This window comes from Diadema antillarum, unplaced genomic scaffold (assembly GCF_040938485.1).
Source record: "Diadema antillarum isolate AM-2024a unplaced genomic scaffold, OU_Dant_1.0 scf00000226, whole genome shotgun sequence".
Lineage (NCBI taxonomy): Eukaryota > Metazoa > Echinodermata > Echinoidea > Diadematoida > Diadematidae > Diadema > Diadema antillarum.
Window position 1 is genome coordinate 2,366,675 of NW_027271115.1, and position 16,944 is coordinate 2,383,618.

The following is a 16,944-nucleotide window of genomic DNA, read 5'->3' on the forward strand; positions in this document are numbered from 1 at the left end:
TTAGTAAATAAATACATAGTTCTTTATTGCACTGCATAACGGAACTTAAAAATCTGTTTTGATCTAACAGTAAGATATACAACTTTGATCTGAGACTTGGTTAATATCAAGGTTCAAGCGCTAGTATACTACGTTAGGCCGATGTCTTTAATTACCGGTACTGTATTTCGCACCGATCCCGTGGGCGCGGGCATGCCTACCAACCCCCGGGCCGCCACCCGACCGTGCCGGCGGTGCTTGTTAGTGGAAAACCGATTATTCCGGAACGCACGTCTTGAAACGGTGCGAAAAGAGGCCTCACAAACATTAGGTCTACGTCTAGATTTAGGTGTCTTGTTCGTTTGATCTAGGTTTGTAATCTGTGGCCTCATCACATGCAGTTGGACTGAATCCTCGTCTACTGTTAGGTCTAATCTATCTAACGGTTACACTCTCTCTAACTGTTAATACTAACGTTAGTGTTAGACATTCTAGCTAGTAGGGGTAGTGTTACTCTAACGACGAACGTTAGTGTAATAGTGTTAGAATGTACGGCTACGCGCGCCTGTTATTATGCCAAAACAATTCAATCGGGCTAGGCCCTACGATAGTATAATCACAATGAACTTAACACCTAACGTTAGCACATTAGCAGTTGTATATTGAGCGTGGACAGTACAGGCCCACTACTACTAACGTTACTGCGCTGGTTAGATGTATTTGTAGGGCTAGAGCCAGGTCCAGGGCAAGGGGCTGTAGTCTATACAGAAGATGTAGATATAGATCTACCAACGTTTAGAGTCTAATATACTAGACCTACAATATAAAATCTAGGGTCGGGGTCTGAAGCATAAATAGCTGGCGTCTGGAATTAGGATCTAGGTCTAACCTTAGTCAAGATCTGGGCCACTGATTCTACCTAACGTTATAGAGGTTTCTAGTAACCTACTACTCATATCTAGGCAGTTTTGTTGTAAAGACCCAGCTTACTAGGCCTAGCTAGACCTAAGTTTAGGCATCTAGAGGTTCTAAAATCTATGCATAATAATTATACTATATATGTAGGCTAACTTTGATCAAAAAGTTTATGTTAGATCTAACATTAGAAGATCCTAACATTAGCTCTAACGTGAATTAGCTAGACTAATATCAGTCTCTAGAGCAGAGGTCTAAGGTTGATTCCACTCTTTCTGGTATTTGTAGACCTGTGGGTTCAGAAAAAGAGTCTAGGATTTAGGCCTAGGTGTTTTATATAAAAGCGAGTCTACAACCAAGTGATCTTGCCATTCGAATATGCCCGGAAGAGAGAGAGAGAGAGAAAGTGTTCAGTCCTGACTGCCAACCTCTCCTAATCTGTGAATCATTTACTTTGTACATGTACTCTTCTAGTTTACAAATAGATCTAGTCAAAGAGGAACTATTTAGAAATGTCTTTACTCATAAGTACCAAGTTCTTATGTTAATGTCTCAAAGAATAAAGGTTCATTTGAAAAAAATGTAAATATTACATTTTTAATGGATCATTTATACCGACTCACTGAAACCTAAATATCTTCTTCTTTTTTAACTTTTTAAAAAGCTAAAAAAAAAAAAATCATCTTAATAAAAGAGATATATTTTTAGTTATAATTGATTTGCATGGGGAACAAAGAAAATTATGTCAATGTCAAGATGCCTTTTCAAAACAATCAAATTTCAAATTGATTTTATTTTTTGTTCACTGTTAGCTTATAATGCTCTGCTTTAAAGATTAAAAAAAAAAATTATTTGAGTCATGTTGATTTCTGTTTTCAGCTAGATGTACCAACAAGTGGACAGACTGAGTCTTGTCTTCAAACTTCACCAAAGAGAGAGAGAGAGACATAGGCCTATCCTGACTTGCCAAAATCTAATTGTAAAGACTGAGCTCTTTCTACCTGCAACAAAGTGCAGAACAACCAGAAGGTAAGAAACGGTATAAATATCTTAAATAGCGGTCTAATTTGAAATATCTTTTAAATACTAACTTACTAAGTGTTTGAGTATCAAATGTATCACTTCAGTGCCCAGTTGAAAATAATGCCAAATCTAAATACATTGAGTATCAAATATTCCTATTCCATTTGAATAAATTGTAACAAGCATGTTTTCACTTTGACAGTTGCATTACAATGCAGTGTACAAGTACTTTGCAAACAAAGAGAGGAGAATAATCTTATACACGTGTATCTCCATTTATATAAGAAGGGGAGCAAATCTATGATCAAATGTGTATTCTTGTTTTCTTGTAAATTCATTGCATCTTCTATTGTAGAGGATCATATGAAAGAACGGTATTCTATCTACTGAAGATGAGATCATATAAAAATCAAACATAAATGTAATCAAGTAAGATATTATATGTAATGAAATATTTCTCAACCATGTCAATTGGCACAAGTGTTTAATGTGTGCACAGATGAAAATACGTCTGTAGTCACAGACCAATTAACTTTCCATTGTTATTATGTTGCGTTAAGTATGACGTAAGGGTGATATGCTGTGATGTATTGTTCTTTATTTTTATCAAGGTGTCAGCAACAAATGGACATGCTGAGTTTGGGATCACATCCACTAGAGTGAGGGGGAGATAGAAAGATGTCTTGACTGCGATGTGAATGCCCTTTCCAGCTCAGAAGTAAGTGTCAACGATTTGAAATTAGGAATATCATCTCATGAATACAAACCGATTTATGCAAGGAAATCATATCCTAATCCACATACAAATGAGAGCATGATACAATCACATATTTGTGTACAGGAATTAAAAGTGTCAAGATGACTTCCATCCTACATAATTCATTTTCAGCAATGGCTTTAGAGCATCAAAGATGATAATAACAATGACATGATTAATGTATTACATGTAAGACAAATCAATGTTGACAGTGACCTGAAGATCCAAAATCTCATACTAAGGGATTCATGAGATCGTGATGATTAATTCTAATTCATGATGAATGTGTTTTGTTTTTTGTTGCAGTATGATTATCCTGATTCACTCATAAAAATGATAACTTATTCAAGTTTTTGTTAATTGTATTTTCGACCAGAATTAGCACAAAGTGGACAAAATGGACCCTGCAAACCACAGCCAACTACGGACAAGAGAGAGAGAGAAAAAAAAGAAAGAGACAGATGTCCTGACTACCAACTTCTAATCTGTGCATCCTGTACTCTATTTCGAAAGGAAATATGGGAGGTAAGCAATAATACAATAATGTAAAATGTAAACCCCAAATATGTTGGAATATTTTGTCAAGCCTTTGACATCTTGACCAAATTTTTGACTGTCGATCGTTCATTGGGCAGAAAATTAAAGCATGTTTTTCTAAACGAATGCAGTACTGCATATGCATGTAGTCAATCACTCCAACAACGAAGATTTACATGAATTAACGCTGATTATTTTTTTTTTAGCCTCTGTCAAAGATGGTTGCAGGAGTTTTTATGTTGTTGCAGTCATTCATTCACACGTACATCTGTTCTATTCTCATCTTGCAATAACTTAACATTTACTCAGCAGATCATCTTCAACTTTGGTTTTATACAGAAGAGATGATTACCTGCTGAGCCTTGTACAAGTAGCATTTTAGTTATTGTTGTGATTTTGCTGCTGATTGTAAATTACAGGGAAACCCTGATTTTTATTGACTGTAGAGCATTGCTACCATGACATTATATCTACCTTCGGATGGCAAAGTTACCATAACCTCTAAGCAATTTGACTTTGATTAGTTATGAGGGTATTGATGTGAAAGGTCACGGGGACATTATATGCACGAAAGTGAAAATTCTTCTGAATGGAATAAAAAGCTTAATGGAAAGAATTGGATATTTGGATCATGAAAGTTTCCTACATTTTATATTTCATCGTGTACTCACGGTTAAATTGCTACAATTAGGATCTACTGTATAAAATAATATTCTTTACAGTTTCAAGGAAACACAAAATATAGAGGAAATCAAGTAACCGTATGTCTTTATTAGCGTATATGTCACTGTGTCTTCACCAAAGATTAAAATGCCCATGTCACTTTCCTCATCAAGTAAAGACAGATACACCATTCTTTCTCTCTCTCTCTCTCTCTCTCTCTCTCTCTCTCTGTGTCTCTCTCCAGAAACAACCCTGCCAGGCTATCCGGTCCGCATCCAGATTCCGTATGAAGGATGTCATCAGAACCTGAACTCACATGTGGAAAATGCATCCATCTAAACTTCTCAAATAAAATCACAATGTGCTTTCAGGACTATTATAGAAGTTGAATATATAAAAGACATGTGTATATATTAGAAATTTCTACTAATCCAGATTAAATGCTTCTTTTCTAATCTTTTTTTTCTTTTTTTTTCCTTAGTGATGAAGTAAAACAAGGCCTGATATCAAAATGTGCAAAACACTACTTGGCAAAGAGCATTTACAATATGATTTGATGTAGATCTACTTCCAATTTTGATGGCAGCATTAAAGGGATAAGGGATGGTCTTCTTTTGGTTGAGATAGGGGCTGAGATGGAGATTTTGTAAAATAATGAGAACCCTGTTATAAAATATCAAAGAGTAAACAATACCAAGAGGAATTCCAAATTTATTTGTTAAAAATTGGTTTTGAAAAGGCTGAGATGTACAAAAACAAAGAGGTCCTAATAAAGGTGGCACCCACTTCTAATAAATATCATTCTGTGTCACTTTTTAAAAAAATTTCTCGGCCGTTTCAAAACCAAGAACTTTAATCAAACAAACTTCAAATTACTCTAAGAATTTGATGCTCTTTCATATTTCATAAGTTGTTTTTATTTGCTTGCAAAAAGTTAAAGTCTGAATCTCCATCTCAACCAAAACTATACCATGCCTTTGAGACTCAGAGTTACAAGCCGCATACTAGTAGTTCATGGAAATTGATCCTGTTATTTCCTTTGAAGCCCAAACGCCAACATTTTAATCCTGTCAGATTGGAGTGTCTTTTGTTTTTGTTTTTATGGGGGGGGGGGGGGGCAACAAAAGGGAAGTGAACTTTGCCTTTCTTCATCAGATGGAGGAAAATATGTGACATGTTAGAAAAAACAAGAAAACTTCACGTTGAAGTGCTTAAACAGAAAATTTCACAAAGTAACATTTGGTGAATCTGAAGGGAAATAGCATAGAGCATGTTTTTTTCTTTTCTAGTTTATAAAAGAATAGTATGTAAAATGTTTCAATCCAAACGCCAAGTACAAGAAGTAGTGAAAAGAAAATGTACTGGTCAAGATGTATGTTTTGCCAGGTTTCTTTCACATGTGCCATAATTGTCATGATGTTGGTAATACTGTAATATATGTTAGCTATTCAGGGCCCCAGCAATGTATTCTGGTACTTGGAATAAGGGAAAGTATTAGAGGGAAACACTCATGCATTTTGGAAAGGTGATTTTTTTCTTCTTCACTGAGAGACAAGTATTCAGTACAGATATCTTATCACACTGGTCTGCAGAACACAAAAATGATATCAGACTAAAAGTAGATTTTTAAAAATTTGGCAGTCACCATTCTAATTTAGTTGTACATTGACGAAAGTTCAATGCAACAGCGTACAGTCATAATTAGCTAGGATATGTAACCACAAATTGTTAAAAAGATAGAGATATTGAAATATTGCTTAAAGAGAACATTTTGTTTTTCTAACTGGTGTAACGTTTGTGATGCTGGACACATTATAGTGTATGTCACATTAAAAAAAAATTGAGGCTATCAATGCAGTTAATGTAGTCAGCGCAATTTGTATTGTTTTTCAAACTTTTTGGATGTATGTCACAGAGATTTGTTCATGAAAGACATTTTCACTGAGGACTCATTCTTTTCTAATGCTTTTAATCATTTAAGAAGATTGCTTTCAGATGGATTTTTTTTGGTTTGATTTTAGATGTCCACAAATGGAGACTGAGGTTCTTTACCTTTCAAAACGAAATACTGTTGAAGAGAAATAATTACATTTGTATATATATTTTGCAGGATTCAAGCATGTTCTTACTGTGTATGGTATTCTAATCAGCATTTTGGTAACCAGCAACATAGATGTCAAGTGCTGCTATTCTAGTAAGTGTACGCTAATGGCAAATCATCGCTTTAAAAAAGAGAAATTGCCTCGTTTACTATTTACTGTATTTCATTTGTGAACGCTGTTTGAGACGGTGGTTGCGGGCGTGTGCACATTGTGTAGTACGTTTTGTTGGTTGACTGGGAATTTAGAGTGTTGGTGATAACTGAAATGATTTTTTTTTTTCACAAATTTGTGATAATATAGAAAAAAAAAAATCGAATTGCAAACAAACAAGTTGTTACATGTCTGCTCCAAGGACATAGAACTTGGCCAAGGATTAATACATGTATAATCTGCAATATAGACTCGATGATATAACCGACTTAATGATGGGAAGGGGAAATGAGGCTGTTATTGCATTGTACGCATTTCACTTCTACTTCCTTTTTACTTCTTGTTTTCTCTTTTGAGGGTGATATTTGCCTTACTTTTTCACACAAATCCGGGATACATAATAACATTTTTATGTCGCCGACTAAGTGTGCGTTCCAAACAACGTTCAAGTAAACAATCAACCATCATAAAAGAAACATTTAGTATAAGTCTTCTGCGGGAGAATAAATCAAAATAAAATGCAAACACCTCGCCTTAGAACATTACAAAAGTGAAAGTGATTTCGTGCCTATCCCTTGCAGGGCTCCGTTTCAGGGCCTGAGAATGCAAACTATATAGCATTATGAATTCCAAAGCATTCTCGGGGGAAGGGGTGAGTATGCAGGATGGGAGATTTGGTATCGTAATTTTTCCCAGTAACACGTGATTTGTTATCACGGTTTCCATGACAACCATTTCCGAACATAGTAAACAATTTATATAACTCTTAGGTTTCATTGTTAAACATAGATTAGTTAGATTGATACATTTTTCACACACACACAAAATGTTTCAACACTTTCGTACGTTTTACAATTATGAATATTTGAAATTTTCAGGGAGTGACCTAATGATGATCAGTTGCCATGGTAACAACACTACTGATTTTATTTTATTTATTTATTTATTTTTATTTATTTATTTTTTTTTTGGGGGGGGGGGGGGAAGAAGCACATTTCAGTCATATCAAGGTGCCACAAAGGGTTTTGCAGTCAGCTATCCAACCTGTCCATTGACTTCGCCAATTATGTAAGATAAATACCTACACGCACTATACCATGTACAATATATATGGGCTTACGCTATACATTCTATTTTTCATTCAAAATGCGCGTCCGGTAAAAATACATCGTCCCATTTAGGATAACATAAAACGAGTTATCTTTTGCCTTATCTTGTAATTTCTTTGCTGCATAAGATATCAGAATATATATTATATTTCGGAAAAATAAAAACTTTTGAATAGATTGATTTAGGTAGTTTTAAAAAACTTTGAAATATTGGTAGATGTTACAAAGTACAATTTTGAGTAAATTAAGTTTTTATGTTTCATTGCGCCATATATGTGCGTGTAAAAATTCTGCATTCAAATGCATATTAGTCAGGTTCTAAACTTGAAATGGAAGATAACACATTTCTAGTTTGAAAGGTACTTATCAACCATTACTTATTTCAGTAAAAAAAATAAAAATCGTGATTTTTGACATTCTTTCAAATTTTGTGCTAAAAAAGGCATTTTTCGGCAAAAACGCGCTTGACATCCGGCCGTACGCTAAACTTGAGTATTTTTGCAAGACTTTCAGCTGGAAAACTTAGCATTAACAAATTTTGCCGTCCAAAGTAAAAAAAATCGTCTTGGCTGGCCTACTATAATACTAATGAACCATCTTTTTGACTCTTGTTGAAAGCGGGACAAAAATTCACAGAACTTTAACTTTATTCTTTATGCAGTCACCCAAAATTTGTCAGGACGATATTGCGTTGGCCATAGAAAATGTTAGATCTCACTGATCAATGTCATGTGAAAAGAAGGGCATCAAGTAAAAAGCACACCCTGCTGAATTCACCCTTTCATAGCTGCAGTACACTGCTCAATGTTGGTCGCAAAAAGATCACAGAACTAGGTGCCATGCCGTCTTACTCATTGGACACACAGAACACACCAGAATATATACACACAACACATATATGCACATATACTCGTATACACAAACGCCAACCAGTACACGCTGTATTTTTCACTGCAGACGTACCCAAAGCAAAAGATTTTTTTTAAAACTTAAAATTAAGCAGTGTCACTGTTGAATCAGCACACACACACACACAGAGTAAACACAGACAATAAACGACAGCCTGCGGCTATCCACTGACCCGTAAATACGAGACGATATTTTGTGACTTCCTCTCAATGGGAAAGAAATCAAGTCGTATGCATTTTTTTTTCGTATGGTGTGTTTTTTGGGGTTGCGCTGACGGACGGACGTGTTTGACAGGACGTGATTGATTGACAGGACGTGCGACTGGCGACGTGATTGACAGGACGTAGGACGTGATTGACAGGACAGGGGCGGGGACGCCCGGGCGGACGCCCGACCATAGTTACGTCTCGCTCTTTTGCGCGCGAATTTTCTTCTACTACATTTTATTAACCTCAGGAATATACCACTGGAAATAAACCGGGATACCTTAGACAGATTTCGGATACAGGTAAGCCACACCGGCCAGCCCTATGGCTGAAAGCTTAGGGAATATGGAAGGTCACGAAAACGAAACAGAAGAGGTCTTTAGCAGTCCTATGGACTTCACCGCAGTTACTAGTCGAGCAGCCAAAAGAAAGAAACAGAGTTCAAGTAGCACATCAGAACAAACAGACCAACCTAGCACCAGCAACGACTCGTCCCATAACCCACTTACTGTTAGAATAAGAGGAGTTGGTTTCAACATAACCAAACTAGGCCCGCTAGAAATAGCAAAAGAAATAGGAAAGATCACTGGTTCCTCTACCATAAGATCCCTAGGCCGAGAAGGCACAGAGCTAATCGTAAACTGCTACACTTTTAGACAGGCAAAGGCATTCCTCGGCATCACAGAGTTCTGTAAGAAAACAGTAACAGTCAGAAACACGCCAGACCCCGAACACAAAGGGGTCATAAGCGGCATACCAGTAGATGCAGAAAATGATGAAAAGATGTTAGAAGAAATACAAGAGAGTACGAGAAGGCAAGGAGTAACTTTCTGTAAGAGATTGAAGAGAAGAGATAAAGACGGAAACTTAGTACCTACAAGGGCAGTATTGCTCATCTTTAGGACAAAAACAATGCCAGAATCGATAAAACTTGGATATGACCAGATACAAGTCAGGCCATACAACGAACAGGTAGTACGCTGCTTCAAGTGTCAAATTTTTGGCCATGTTGCCAAATACTGCAAATCGACGAAAGTTCGATGCCCCCGCTGCAGTGAGGAACATACATTCCAAGAATGCAACAAGAAAAACGAAACGCCAAAATGTGCAAACTGTGGAGGGTCCCACTCAGCGGCATATAAAGGTTGCCCAAAGTACTCAGAAAGAAAAGAAATACTGAAAGTTCAAAGCGAGAAGAAAATCTCTTTCGCAGATGCAGTCAAGCACGTGCAAACTAAACAAACGGCAAACGCTCGACACATTCCCCCAAAAAGCTGCGAAAACGAGACAGGAAAAGAAATCAAAGAGCAGAAACAAGAAATCAAAGCAACAGAAAGTAAAAAGACGGCCGAAACCACGAAGGAATTACAAGACAAAAGTGCTGAAGCCGCAAACACAAATACCTTCCCCCCAAGCACGAACGATGGACTGGCCAATTTTGTAGCATTTCTCGTCAAAACATTACAAACTATCGTCTCTGGAAAAAATGACATGATACTTGATGTGATAATCCAGGCCAGTAAACTATTCCTGAATTGCCAACTGAACAAAAGTCAGTTGATAGAGCTACTGGATAAAGGGGCCAACCCCATAACATAATGGCTCAAAACCACATGTAGGTTTCAATATCCTACAATGGAATGCACAAGGATTAAAAAGTCACGGAAATGAATTTGAAAAAATGCTATTTAATTTAAGACAAAAGCCCTCAATTATATGTGTTCAAGAAACCTGGTTCTCAAACGACAAAGAGATGAACATTATGAGTTTTAAATGCTACCCTAAGAACAGGGAAAAGGGACAAAGGGGGGGGGGGGGAATTGCAATTTACGTTGAAGAAAATATCTTAGTAACAACCTATGAAACCATAACCTATGATGGTATAGAAACTGATATTCAAAAAACTAAATGTATCATTAATGGAGTAAAGATACGTGTTATTAATCTGTACAACCCCTGTAAAATATTCACAAAAAAAAACAATGGAATATATTGCTGCCAACATTGAGGAGAATACAATAATCTGCGGAGATTTTAATAGCCACAATGTTTTATGGGGTAGTGCTAAAACAGATAAAAACGGGAGATTAATAGAAGAATTTCTTGACAAGGCAAATTTAGTTCTTCTTAACAATGGAGAATTTACAAGAATTGACCCCTCTTCGGGAAAGTTTTCTTGTCTCGATTTAACCCTAGCCACCCCCCATCTGGCGTTAAAGTGCACATGGGAGGTAACAAAAAATAACTTTGGAAGTGATCATCTTATGATAAACATCCAAGTAGGAAATTATATGAAACAGGCCAAAGCAGATGAGTGCACAAGCAGAATACATCTACTTTTTAATAAAGCGAATAAAAGAGAATATGAAGCATATTCGACAAAGTATATCACTGAAAATATCCTAGAGACGGATATCCAGGGCTCGTATGACAAACTCACAGCGAAAATATACGAGACAGTCAAATTATGCCTACCCAAAGCTAGGCAAGGCCCGCACGCACATACGGGAAAAAATCCAGTACCCTGGTGGAATCAAGCATGCAAGAATGCAGTAAAAGAAAGGAACAAAATTAAGAATAAGTTAGTAAAAAAGTGTTCGCAAGAACTTCTTATCGAATACAAGAAGAAAAAGGCAATGGCACAAAAGATATTAAGGGAAACAAAGACTAAATACTGGCACGATTTCTGCTCTAAAATAAACAGATTTACACCCCTTGGTGCAGTGTGGAAGACAGTAAAGAGCATCAATGCTACTGATGTCCCCCCAAAGAGCACAATACCCACATTATGTTTGCCCGGGGGTGACCAGGCAAACACAGATGTCGAGAAGGCAAACGCCCTTGCAAAAAATTTCATCTCTGCTTCTCAAAAAACAAACTTGTCAAACGACCAGGCAAACAATTTACAGAGTCTATTAGAAGATAAACTTTCAAGCAGTATCAAAGAAAATGACATTGATAAAAACTTTGAGTTCAGTGAACTACAAACAGCAATTAAAAAGTCAAAAGACTCTACCCCGGGAAATGATGGAATTAGCCTGTCTATGATCTCCAACCTTTCCTCATCAGCCAAGAGGATACTGTTAAAACTATTGAATAGAATCTGGAGAAACTGTGAAATCCCTAAACAATGGAGTTTTTCTATACTTGTCCCCATTCTCAAAAAGAACCAGGACAGGTTTAAAGTCACTTCGTACAGGCCAATCGCTCTGACAAGCATCCTTTGTAAGATTATGGAAAGAATTATTCTGAACCGGCTCTCTTGGTATTTTGACGACATCAACTATAACCCCCTTCAAAGTGGATTCAGGGCTGGCAGAAATACAACCGAACACCTGCTCCGCCTGGAATCAGATGCGAGAAAGGCTATTGCCAACAAAGAATTCTTGATTGCCGCGTTTTTGGATTTCGAGAAAGCTTACGACACTATACCCATCAACGCAATTCTTATTAAAGCGTTAAACACTGGCCTTTCAAAACATACAACCTTGTGGCTCGGAGCTTTTCTTAAACACCGTACATTCAAAGTAAGGGTAAAGAATTGTCTGTCCAACATCTGCCCCCAGATCAATGGCATTCCACAGGGTAGCGTATTAAGCCCATCTCTTTTCAATATCTTTGTCAATGACCTACCTACGACAGTTCAACACTCAAGAGTATCCCAGTTCGCCGATGATGTAGCAATCTGGAAATCGAGTAGAAATATAGATTTTGTAAGTCACCAAATACAGTCAGACCTCAATAACATAAATGTCTGGTGTAAGACATGGGGAGCAAAACTGTTCCCTAGTAAAACAAAATGTATGGTTTTCTCTCACCGACGGTATCAGCGCCCCTCAATAAAAATCGAAAATTTGGATATTGAAGTAGTATCAGATTTCTCGTTTTTGGGAATGATTTTTGACTCGCACCTCTCATGGAAGCCACACATAGACAATATCAAGATGAGATGTATGAAAAGACTAAATATTCTCAAGTGTCTAACCGACACAGACTAGGGCTCCGATACCGCCTCATGCTCCTACTTTACCGCGCCCTTATCAAAGGCCCGTTTTAGATTACGGTTGTGAAGTATACGACTCGGCGAAACCCACTACAACCAAGACATTAGACACTATACAATACTCAGCATTAAAAGTTTGCAGCGGAACAACGTTCTTCACCTCTCTTTCAGCACTTCAAACAGAGTGTGGTGAGATGCCATTGGACCTAAGAAGGAAAATGTTGAGTTCGAAATTTTTAGCAAAGTTAAAAAGCTACCCAGTAAATCACCCAATCAGGGAACCCATACTTCCTTGCTGGCAATACGAACTTTTAGATTTCAAAGACGAATCTCCTTTTATCAAAAGAGTCCTTCATCTCACTCGGGAAACTGAAAGCCGCATGTCAACCCATGCAAATGTACCACCCTGGCTCATGCCTCCCCCATTAGTATCCACCGAACTCCACGACGAAATAGAAAAGAAACACACCCCCACCGCAGCCATAACGAACCTAACGCTCAACATTATTCACGAAAAATGGAACAAATACACCCACATCTATACAGATGGATCAAAAGACCAACACCAGAACACCAGCGCAGCAGTATACATACCAAAGCACGAAGTAAAAATCGCTCATAAACTTTCACCAATTTCAATATTCCGAGCTGAACAATTAGCTATAATATTAGCATTAGATTGGATTGAAGAGAATAAAATAACCGACTCAGTTATTTTTTGTGATTCTTTGAGCGTTTTGTGTGACTTGAAAGATTCAAATACACCCCCTTTTACCATTGAGTTTAGACAGAAATTATACGCATTAACAAAACAACAAATCAAAGTCAATTTTGAATGGATCCCCTCCCACTGTGACATCAGAGGGAATGACAAAGTCGACACGTTAGCAAAAAACGCGCTGAAAAACACTCAGGAAACGGAAGTCTGTAGCAGCATAAGTGAGACGAATATTATTATATTCAATCATTTTATGAAACAGTGGCAATTACAATGGGAAAACTCGGAAAGAGGTCGATTTTTATTCCACATACAACCAAACATAACGCAAACATGTAAAAGCAATCTGTATTGCAGACGTGATGAGAACATTCTTCACAGATTAAGAGTAGGAAGCTGTTTACTGAATGAAACATTGTTTAAATTAGGAAAACATATTGATGGTAAATGTTCTCAGTGCGGTACATTAGAAACGGTGCAACATTTCCTCTTAGAATGTCCGGGTTATAAAGAATTATACAGAAATCAGTTGCAAAGTTATCTAGGAGTAAGTAATCTTACTATAGGTAATATATTGAATCATCCTCAACAAAAACATATCATATGTTTTGTTAGATGCACTGGTAAATATTGGATATTATAGTTTGTATTGATATGTTAACACTAGTTCATTATGGAATAGCATACATAATGATAAAAGTGCCCGGTGTGTATGCCTCAAAACCAAAATCTGTTTCAGGTTGACAGCAATTTGTTTTAATTAACCACAAAAATAAAGTTATTTATGCTAATACAAAGAAATAAAATATTTGCCGGGAGCTGTTGCGCAGCAAGGACACAGAATAAAGAGCGCCATCAAACGACTTCAACCAGCAGTGACGACGTGACACACACGAACCAGGACTCGACAAGCCAACCCATACACCCACCACCCCCAGCCTCAGCCCAGTCAGTTAGCCACTGTACAAGTACAGCTGCAAACGCACCGTACAGAGTGGCGTACATAGTCAAGTCTGACTGAAAAACGCCAATAAACTCAACAACAACAACAACAACGTATGCATGATAAATCACATTTATTGAAACTCGTGTATTTGCACTCTCTTTACCACCTAACGACCAACTGTGGTATTTTTCCCATGTCACCAAACATACTAAACAGGACTGTCGAGCACATCTCTTTTTAACTGTTAGAAAGAAATTCTGAATACTTCAGGGATTTCACAGTCTATTAATCATTGATATCTTTGATATATGGAAGATTTTGTTTCTGAAACTGAAATTGAAACTGAAATTGAAACTGAAATTGAAATGTGTAGGGGGATATTGAGCTCTTAAAAGCAATTAGTGTAATCACCATACTCTGTTAGATGATATCCTGTTTCGGTTACCACAAAATCATAGAACCATCACATGACTCATTTTAAATCATGGTATATTTCCCAATGTTGTAGCAAACAGAACAAAGAATCGCTTTAGACTTAAAGTAATTGAATCAGATTAAGTGAGATGACGTCATTGGAAGAATATGAGATGCTGCAAATCATATGGGTAGCCATTTTGTTTGACAGAAGATTGTCAGTCTTTAACCAACAGTGGAACTCGATTGGCCAACTTTACTTTGTTTAATAAAATTGATTTCATGGAAATCTTCGCCAGCTCTTATGAGGTACTTCTTTCATGTTTACACGTTTGGTATTCATCATTGTTCATAGAACAGAAAAAACAACAACAACTGCTCCATCAGTTTAGCAAAGTGTGAAAACTCTCTTGTAACACAGAAAAGGAGTAAAAGAAGATAGTCATTGATGGCAAAGTAGCTACACGTTTACGAAAACAAAAAATTCCCTCTGTTTCACTGTGTTAACTGCTTTCCAAAGTACATATGGGGAAAATATCAAAGTACTCGTAAACAAGAGCAAGAATGTAAACTGTTTGAAAAAGCCTTCCTTTTTTCTATAAAAGTTGAATGTACGCGCGTGTCTTCCACAATATGCAGAAACAGAAAGTAAAGAAATAGAAAAAGAGCAAGAAAAAAAAAATCAAAGCCAAACGTTCACGGGAACGTGATAAGAGGAATGTGGATGACATTGTATACGATATCAAGGTGTGTGCACTCCAATGGGGTGCAGTGGGGGTTCAAGGCGGGGCGCACTGGGCGCCCGTCCCCCTTTAACCAAAGAAACAAAAAGAAAAATGATATGGGGGAAGCGTAAAGGCTCCTCCCCTTTACGGAACTTAAGTTTCTGGACCCTCCTCTGCGATGTGCATTGAAATGTATGGCTCTGGATGTGTGTTTGTGTGTGGGGGGGGGGGGGGATGGGGGTGGAATGAATGTTTGCTAGAGGTGTTGGTTGTGTAAAATTGGTATGACTAGAGGTAGAGCATGGGCTGTAAAAAGAGGAATTGACACACACTAGTAATGGTGCGTGTGTGGTGTGAGTGTGTATGTATCTGTGTGTGGATGCGCGCACGAGAGTTTCTCAGGATGAGATATACATACTAGTATTGAGTGAGATAGAGTTAGACGAGCGAAAACAAACTAATTCGAAAGATATTCAATTTTAGCATTACTCCAAGTGTTCTTGCGACTATAGGTGATAACCAAACTAGTGTTTTCCAATTGGTGTCTCCATGGTTACACCTATCAATCTACCCCAAACACTATGCATAACTGCAATAAGGTCAGTATACTCGTATATTACCAGGTTTAAGCATTAGTTATGAGACCACAAAACTGCATTTAGGCCACACGTGTCATGTTACACATGCCCGCACTTGTGCTCACACAAACAAAGAAATAAAAATCTCACCATTTCTTGAAAATGGCCCAAAATTTCTTTGTACGATTATGTTACATTTGATCACTTATAGCATTCATGGGAACGAGATAATTTTCTTTGGATATCTTCAATACTTTTTTATTTGATGGCAAAATGAAATGAACAAACATAATACTGTATCTATAACTATGCACACATTGTACATACATACATGCATACATACATGCATATGTTCAATTTCAGTCTATTTTCATTTTTCTCAAAAAAGCATCATATATAAAAAAGTTAGAACAAGTTAAAAGCAAGCTTGTTAAGTGCAGGTCCCATAATTGAACCGAATGTAAAGATTGAGATAAGGAACACGGATACAACAGAGGATCAAAGTATAGAAAACAAAAAGGAAAGACAGAAATACTCAGGGATATAGCAGGTTCTTCTCTAATACAGATAAGAAATGAGGAAAACAAATAAACCACATGCAGCACTTACCGCTGTCTTCACGATTGATCCAGTCGATCGCTGCCGTTGTGGTGCTGCCACCTACGACAAGATGTCTCCTAACGATTTCAACGACTGGTCGTGTCCATCGCTGGTTTAAGGATGCATGCCGAACTGGCAATGGAATGGATGATACCAGTAACCAGTAACCACAGGACCCTGCCATTATCATTTCCCTAGCTTTGCCAGATACACATTTTTACACCTGAGTCGAGAGGGGTATGGTGGGTAAAAAACATCTTGTCCAAGGACGTAAAGCATTGGGCCGCGGGAATCGAACTCGGGTCCGATTGGGAATTGGGAGTCATATCCACTATGTCACAGCGCCCCCACGATGATGACGATACTACTACTACCATTACTACTACCACCACTTATCATTATAATAATGATGATGATGATGATAATAATAATAATAATAATAAAAGTAATAATAATAATAATAATAATGATGATGATGATGATGATGATAATGATAATAATGATAATAGTAATAATAATAATGATGATAACAATAATGATGATAATAATAATAATATTGAAATTAAACTAAAATAAATAATTAAAATAAAAACTGCCATTAAAAAAAAAA

At 37.1% G+C, this 16,944-nt stretch overlaps 1 long non-coding RNA gene across 1 annotated transcript; it reads left to right on the forward strand.

Moving 5' to 3' along the window:
- The first annotated feature begins 1,811 nt into the window (after nucleotides 1-1,811).
- Nucleotides 1,812-3,193, forward strand: LOC139724706 (uncharacterized). Its single transcript, XR_011710480.1, has 3 exons — nucleotides 1,812-1,923; nucleotides 2,529-2,635; nucleotides 3,051-3,193. It is a non-coding gene; the product is annotated as an uncharacterized lncRNA (long non-coding RNA).
- The last annotated feature ends 13,751 nt before the right edge of the window (nucleotides 3,194-16,944 follow it).